Source organism: Macrobrachium nipponense, chromosome 21 (assembly GCF_015104395.2).
Source record: "Macrobrachium nipponense isolate FS-2020 chromosome 21, ASM1510439v2, whole genome shotgun sequence".
Taxonomy (NCBI): domain Eukaryota; kingdom Metazoa; phylum Arthropoda; class Malacostraca; order Decapoda; family Palaemonidae; genus Macrobrachium; species Macrobrachium nipponense.
Genome location: NC_087212.1, coordinates 35,603,758 through 35,611,687, shown reverse-complemented (window position 1 = coordinate 35,611,687; position 7,930 = coordinate 35,603,758). Strand labels below are relative to the sequence as shown.

At 41.3% G+C, this 7,930-nt stretch overlaps 1 protein-coding gene across 5 annotated transcripts in view; it reads left to right on the top strand.

The window, feature by feature from the left end:
* LOC135197915 (glycoprotein-N-acetylgalactosamine 3-beta-galactosyltransferase 1-like) overlaps positions 1 to 7,930 on the top strand; it is a 497,298-nt gene that overhangs the window by 1,227 nt on the left and 488,141 nt on the right. For 4 of the 5 annotated variants that reach the window (XM_064225157.1, XM_064225156.1, XM_064225154.1 and 1 more), the window contains exon 2: positions 3,514 to 3,667. The gene's annotated coding sequence lies outside the window, so the exon portion shown is untranslated. The remainder of the gene's footprint in view (positions 1 to 3,513; positions 3,668 to 7,930) is intronic. The other variant, XM_064225155.1, reaches the window with a different exon arrangement.

Below are 7,930 nucleotides of genomic sequence, written 5' to 3'. Positions count from 1 at the left end.
TGCGGACTGCTTCTGTAGAAATACCAATCAATGTGTATAACCCCAAGAAAAGTACATTATAACGCATCCTGACACCGGAGTAGAGGTCTTTAGCTCCGTTTCTCACCAACAAGAAGTCGCGTCTGATGCCCATCTCCGATGTCAGGACGCGTTAAAATATACTTTTTTTGGGGTTGTACACATTGATCGTACATGGTCCACCCCTGTACCATGCGGTTTTTTACCCTAACCTGTAATTTACCTTTGAACTCTATCCTACGGTAAGGGGGACCGATGGCAATGCAGGGTTTTGAGTGGGGTAAAACACTTGGGAGAATTATGCCTTACATGGGTAGGGTAAAACACTTGGAGGAAGGTTTTGCTGTCTTTTTGTGTTATTTCCTCTTATTTATGACATTTGAAGCACGAAATACAAGCTGAAATAAAGCGATAAATAAACTGATAAAGGAGCCGTTACATAGCCAAAATCCACCTATTAGGGTAAAAAACCGCATGGTACAGGGGTGAACCATGTACGATCAATGTGTACAACCCCCAAAAAAGTACATAACGCGTCCTGACATCGGAGATGGGCATCAGACGCGACTTGTTGTTAGTGAGAAACGGAGCTAAAGACCTCTACTCCGGTGTCAGGACGCGTTATAATGTACTTTTCTTGGGGTTGTACACATTGATCGTACATGGTCCACCCCTGTACCATGCGGTTGTTTACCCTACTACTGCTATTACAACGCTGAATCCTGCTACGCATGCGACAATCCTACTGTGCATGCGCCATGTTATAGGGGAGCTTTTGTTTCAGGTTGCCTTCTTTTAAGGATGGGTACGCCCCCTGGTCATGTAACATGTTCTACTAGGTTAGGTTAGGTTAGGTTGGTTAGGTTAATATCATAACCTATATGTTACATTTCTAAGATTACCTTTCTTTAAGGGGGTTATGCCCCCCCAGTCAGGTAGTCCGTTAACAACTTATACCTGTCCCTTCCTCTCACAGAACCCCACCCCGTCCTCCCCTTACTGGACATATGGCTCCCTGGTGGTTACATATCTCACACTTCCTACCAGAATTCAAATATGGCGGTTTGTTTACGTTTCTTGGCCCAGGACCAAAACTTCAATGGTTGTTCAGTTGAAGTAGACTGTGGCAGTTGACGTTTTCATATGTTATTTTACTTACTTTGAAAGATTTTAAGGTAATATTTTGCCAGTCGACTGTAATCTGTTATTTACCTATGAACTCTGTACATTGGTACATCACACCCCTTGTACAGTCATGTAGTCTTCAAAGGTAAATTATGGTTTATTTACAGTCAGCCGAATAAATATTACTTTAAATTCTTGTTCAGTAAGTTAAATAACATTAGGAAAAAGGCGTCAACTGCCATCCATAGTCTACTTTACTGCGGAATGCCGGCTTAGAATTACCCGAGTAGAACCAAAATTTGTTGATGATTGTTGCACACTAGCCTAGGTATGCCTCGATCAAGATTGTATATCAAAGTTTGGTTCTGCCTCACTTGGCCCTTTCTTTGTATAGCTCCAGCTGCTACTGCTGCAGGTATCACTGATAAAATTTCTGAGTTTCTGCCGGTTGTTTTTATAGTAGCAAACCATTTTCTTTTTCAGCGTCACTAGGTAGTTCCCGTCCTGTCCCTTGCCCCCTCTCCCCAAATGCAAGAAACTAGGCCCATGGATTTCTTTAAAAAAGTTAGTTATTCTTACTAAAAAAATGTGAAAGGACTCAAGAAAAACCATATTTCAAAAGAAAAACCATATTTCAACAAATACATTCTAACCTTTCTAGGGTATTGAGGTGTAACCTGTCCCCTGTCACCCCCTTATGATTCTGAGTGCTGTGCATCACCACATACTATACAACCGGGCATCCTTTTGATTTTAATTTAAACATTTTTTAATATCCCACAAGGTAACAGTTTGCAAAGATAATGGCTTAAGGGCGCCGACTGGCCATAGTATAACGGTGAAAATGCAAAATCATGAAAAAATTCATGGAGCTTCATATGGCAGCGGAGAATGTGTATACGAAATATTCGTCAAAATTCCTCTTACTTTCATAATTACAGGGAATATTACATTCATAATAATCATGATTTATTAACGTTGTCTTTGTTAAAATACAAAGAAAAACTTTGAAAGCCCATACCTGAAAACTATACTTACTGACCTTCAAATTCTATCTTTTCACTTAGCATTGAAATTTGGTACATAACTTAGAAAGACATTATAGAACAATCAAATGTAGCCCTTTCTTCCATTTTTTGTTTCATTTTTTTCTCCAAAATGACTTTTATAAAAAAAAAAAAAAACTTCATTTGATTTTAGGTCTACATCAGGTCTAAGTATGGTAGTAATCCCAGGTCTTAATATTCCTGTATGGTAGTAACCCCAGGTCTTATTATTAAGTATCAAGGGAAGAGGTAGAATTTGAAAAATGGTTATTTTTGGGATAAATGGCACTCGCGTCACAAAACTGAAGGCAGAGGCAAAAATCGTGCGGTTTGGCGATGTCTCAAGTCACCTTATTGAGTGGTATGAATGTCAAAGTGCTGTCCTTAAAAAATGGCATTAGCCGGCTGGTGCCCTTAAGAAAAACTTTCTTGATATTGGTTTTAAATACCTTTTCCATTGCTGACAGGACCATGACTTTGAGTATTCTGCAAACAAAAGTCAACTGTGCCAGTTTGGATTAGTAGGTTATTAGTCTAATGAGATTTTCACTACATGTAGGTAGTAACTCCACGTTGGGTATTTCTATGGAAATTACAGTTTCTTATAGTATTTGGATGGCTTACTAAGAATTGACTGTTATTTTTTGGGGATTAACTGTAATTAACCCCCAGAGGCTAGTACTATACACGGCAAAATACATTTGACGCCCCAGTCCCTAGTGGTTGTCGTATTCGTGGGAATGTTCCCTGCAGTCCGTGTCTAGTTATTACCTAGAATTACCAGATTTTCTTTAGTCAGGTGAAAGCATATTAGAATGGGTTAGCTTCATCAGCGTCTCCAGTGCTGCATGGCTCAAAGGACCTCTTGAGAGATCCTGTGTCTCCTGTGCTTTGGCTTCAATAAAAATATATCTTGAGCCTTCCACTGCACAGCTCTCATCCAAATAAGTCCAAGTCTTCCAGCTCTTCAGGTGCCTACAGCAGCCATCTCCCTCTCCCTTTCATTATCTCATTTACTTATGGAACTTCCATAAATTTCCTTTTGGTGTAATTTCTCACTCTATCCTACCATCTGACTTAATATAATTTATAAAGCTTTATTTTTTTATTGATTGACCTGACTTTTATTTTTGGGATTCAGACCTCCTCAACTAATTAGGTACTTGATCCAGGCCAAAAAGGCTTCAATGTTAAGGAAGGATGAGGAACTACTGCCCTTTCTAATCCCTAGCAAGTGGTTGTTAATTTTAACATGAGCAATATATTTGTAGAAAAGAGCAAGATGTTTGTAGAAAATTTGCCAATTTTATTAAACTTTCTACAGGTCGTTACCTCATCTACATTTTGACGTCCCTCGTTGATAAGTATGCAAGCAACACCAATGATGTGATTTTGCAACGCCAGTGAATAAATCGCTTCCAGTTCATCACTTTATGAACAATGTGGTTATACTGTAGCTGACTCTTAAGAAGGTATTGGTAAGTACAGTTTTATACTAGTATTCTTTTGAAGGATTCAAGTTCTGTTTAGGTTGAAAAATACAGGGAAGAATAAAATTATTTTTAATGTTGTACTACATATATAAGATTTGCTGTATTTAAGTGTAGGCTGTACAGTTCAAAGTGCATGTCAAGAATGCATGCTAACCTTGTTCTTGTAGTATATGGTATGAGTGCATATTGTATAGCAGTAATTAAATTCTTTTCTATCAGATAGAATAGAGATATAATGTGTAATTTATTTATTTTTTTATTTTTTTTTTTTTTTTTTGACAATAGGTATAGGTATTAAAATGTAAGACCTTTAGGATATAGTCTCAGTAGATTTTAAGTGAAGGGTGCATGTTGTAGAGTAGGATAAAATGACAAATTTCCTAAGAAAATTTGTATTTTTCATAGCTACAAACCTGAGGTCTTAACAATAGGATAATTTCTAGCGCCTAGCTGGATCCGGTTAAAAAGCAGATGAAAGCAAGGAATCTTGTGATATCTGGCAACGCATGCATAGATCGGGTGAAGAGTGGTCAAACGCAGATCATCTACGCCAGTCTTTCCCTACTCAGGATGACTTAACAAAAAGAGGGGCGGCTAGAGGTGGGCAGTATAATGTTAAGACCTCAGGTTTGTAGCTATGAAAAATACAAATTGTCTTAGAAAATTTGTCATTTGTTCATAAGCGAACAAACCCTCAGTCTTAACAATAGGATAGACTCATACTTGGAGGGAGGTATAAGACATCCTAGACCGGCTCGGTGCCTACCCGCCAGTCCAGCTCTCAAAAGAAATAGTTCTTGGAGAGGGACTGAAGCCTGTTGAGAAGCTAGATACACTAATATCTAACCACTCAGAACCTGAGTGACGTACAGTGATATATGGGATAACCATAGTATAGGGAACCAAGGAGAAACTTTAACTGTCCAATAACAAACCAAGACACTAGGGTTTGTAGTACTCCCAACTCCTCCTTGCCCAGGAGCGGAGCCTATGCTACTAAATAGTGAGTAAGATATTGTATATTGCATGACCACACTACCACTATGACTACCTCACTCACCTGTATCAGACCAGTCCGGCAAATGACATGTCAATTCCTTAAACCGCCCGAAGGAAGAAGGAAAGGTACAAGAGAAAGAAGGAGACCAGCCAACTCACTCATTCTCTCATCCACACAATCATCTTAGTAAGATACAAAGGTGCCCCCGTTAAGGGCAACTATGAGTTACACAACCTGTTGGGCAGCCACCACAGGACCCAGGGAAAACATGTCCATAGATCTGTGGGCAACTTCCTTAAGATAGAAGGAGGTGAACGTGGACTGGTGTAACCAAGTACCAGCGTTCAGCACTCTATGTACAGCCAAGTTCTTTTTGAAAGCCAGAGAGGGATCAATACCCCTAACGTTATGTGCTCTAGCCTGCGCAGACGTGGTGATGGAATCATCAAGAGTCAAGTATGCCTGTCTGATGGCTTCCCGTATCCAAAAAGAGATAGTATTCTTAGACACCTCTTTCTTTGTACGGCCTGTGCTAACAAAAAGTCTGCGGCAGCCTGGTCTAAGATGCCGAGTTTTTTTAAGATAGCAACGCAGGGCCCAGACAGGGCACAACAAAAGCTCTTGAGCATCACCACCCAAAAAGTCAGTCAGTGATGGAATGGAAAACGAAGCTAACCTGGGTCTTGGCCACGAATTACGGGACAAATTCGAAGGACACTGACTTCCAACCCCTGGTGTGCTTCACCTCATAACTCAGACCGTGGAGCTCTCCTCCCCTTATGGAAGATGCCAAAGCCAAAAGGAAAACCGTCTTGAGCATCAGGTTCCTGTCAGATGAGCGACGTAAAGGCTCATATGGAATCTTAGTTAAGCTCTTAAGCACCAAGAAAACATCCCACGTTGGAGGCTTGAGCTCTCTAGGAGAGCTCGACTGCTCAAACCCCTTAACTAGCAGGGAAAGTTCCCAGGAAGAGGAGATGTCGATACCCTTCGGGCGTAACACCAAACTCAGTGCCGCCCTGTAGCCTCTAATAGCAGAAACGGACAAACGTTTCTCGTCTCTGAGGAAGGTTAAAAAGTCTGCTATTCGCTGAATAGAGGTCGCGATTGGAGAAAAACCCCGTATTAATAAACATTACCTTAATATAATTTATCTAGCCCTAAATCCCCAAAAACCGCACCAAAATTTACCACATTGGCAACCCTGTTACCTCCTATTCTGTCCGCCAGTTGGCAACACTGTCGTTGACAGATACGAAAACCTTCCCTCAAATCAGTTGTTAACGAGCGCCCGTGTTGTTTACATCACGGCCGCTCTTTATAAATTTCCTTAAACATTTTTGTGCCTTTAAAGCTTTCATTATTTGTTAAATGAAACTTTATATGAATTACCACTCACGCATTACATCACGAAATAGTGAATTAACTTTGATTTCTGTCGTGGTTCTTATCTTAAATTACGAACTTTTGCGCGACCCGGAACTACTGACCTGTCCAATTCTACAATGGATTACCAAGAAATTACGATGCTTCCTTCTGCCAGCAATATCAGGAACTGCCCGGTTTGTGGGACAAGGATGAGTAGCAGGGAGTATGAACCCCATGACATTTGTAGTTCTTGTCGTGGACAGGTTTGTGACTTGACTTCTCGTTGTGACGTATGTAAGCCCTGGTCTGACGAGGATATGACTGCTTATATGAAACGCCAAACAATCTTGCAGCGTAAAAGATCGGTTAAGGAGAAAAAGAAATCGATTGCTAAAACTGTATCTAACGAATTCTTTGACTTGGGCGCTCATGATTCTGGCTCTTCGGTTTCGGTATCGTACGACTCCGATTCCGAATTAATTGATGCTTTGCCCCCTGTACAACCGGTAATTAGTGAAGTTAGTTCTGATCTAGATTCGAAGATTTTGGCAATGGAAACTGCCTGGAAACAGAATTTTAAGAAATTACAGCTTAGTCTAGATAGAGATATTTCTGCTAAGTTTAACAATCTGTCAGAGAATTTTCAAGAAGCCTTTACTAGAATGTCTAACACACTTTTAGATTCATTTTCAGCTCCTCGTCAGGTACCTGTCGACAGCACCAGGGGGGTAACGGTGCGACAGATATCCCGGCTTGTGAACCCCGTCGTGGCGAAGGCCTAGGGGGGATCCGGTCCGGGCAGGTGCCTAACGAATCTTTACCCAACGTGTCCCCTGTTAGTCCCGTAACAGTGCCAAAGGGCGCTTATTTAGGAGAAGGGGGGAGGGATATTAGTGTCAGACTAAGATAGCTAGTCGTCAGGATTTTACTTCAGAGGAAGTTTCTAAGTTAGGATCTGACGATGATGATGATGATGACGCGGATTCGTGTGATATTGATGTTTCCTCGAATGGATGTCATGATGTAGAATTCAAGAAACTTTTTGATTTAATTTGAGTTTTCTTCCTCAGGCGAGGCCTAAATAGAGCAGAAGCAGCCTTCGCCTCGTTGTATTACAGAAGGGATTTTTCTTGACGGTCCTTCCCGGTCACAGGAAATTTTACGTTTTCCCTTTCCCTTTGCCAGAGGTTCGCGAGAGTGAGGACGGACGTTGCCGCTAAACTTTCGAAGGTGATCGGGGAAGGGAAGAGGAAGCTCTCTTCTCTTCTACGACACCGGAGAGGAGTTTACCAGGTGGCGGATGATTCTTCATTCTCTTGACCCCCAAGCCAAATCCTGATTTTGTCCGACTTTCAAGTCAACCCTTGCCTTCTAAGGCTTCGGTCTCTGTCTCAATTGAGGATTTTATTGCTATGGAGGCTGTTATGAGCTCCTTACAAGAAGCTCAATCCTTCAATATGTGGGTCCTCGGAGGGCTTTTAATGTATATCAAGGACTCCGGGTTTGTTCCTCCTGATGCTCCTCTTTTTGAGAAATTCTGCTCATCCATTTCAATCGCTTCTGTACATCAGAACGAGCTTGCTGCTTCAATGCAGGCCTTTCTTGTTTCTCTAAGGCATAACCTGTATTTGTCGCAGTTACCCTCCTCTGTATCGGAGATTCAGAGAACCCGTCTGTTGTCCTCTTCTCCTTTTGGCGATTTCCTTTTCGATATTTCTGTGCTTTCTGAGGTTTTGAAGGAACATCAAGGTGATGCCTCTTCCCAAGCTCACTGGGCCTTATCAAGAGCTTTTTCCTCTGGTCTTCCTCCCATTCCTTCAAGGAGTAAGTGTAAGTTGTTCCGACACGGCATACAAACCTTCGGTCCTTTTACAATAGGA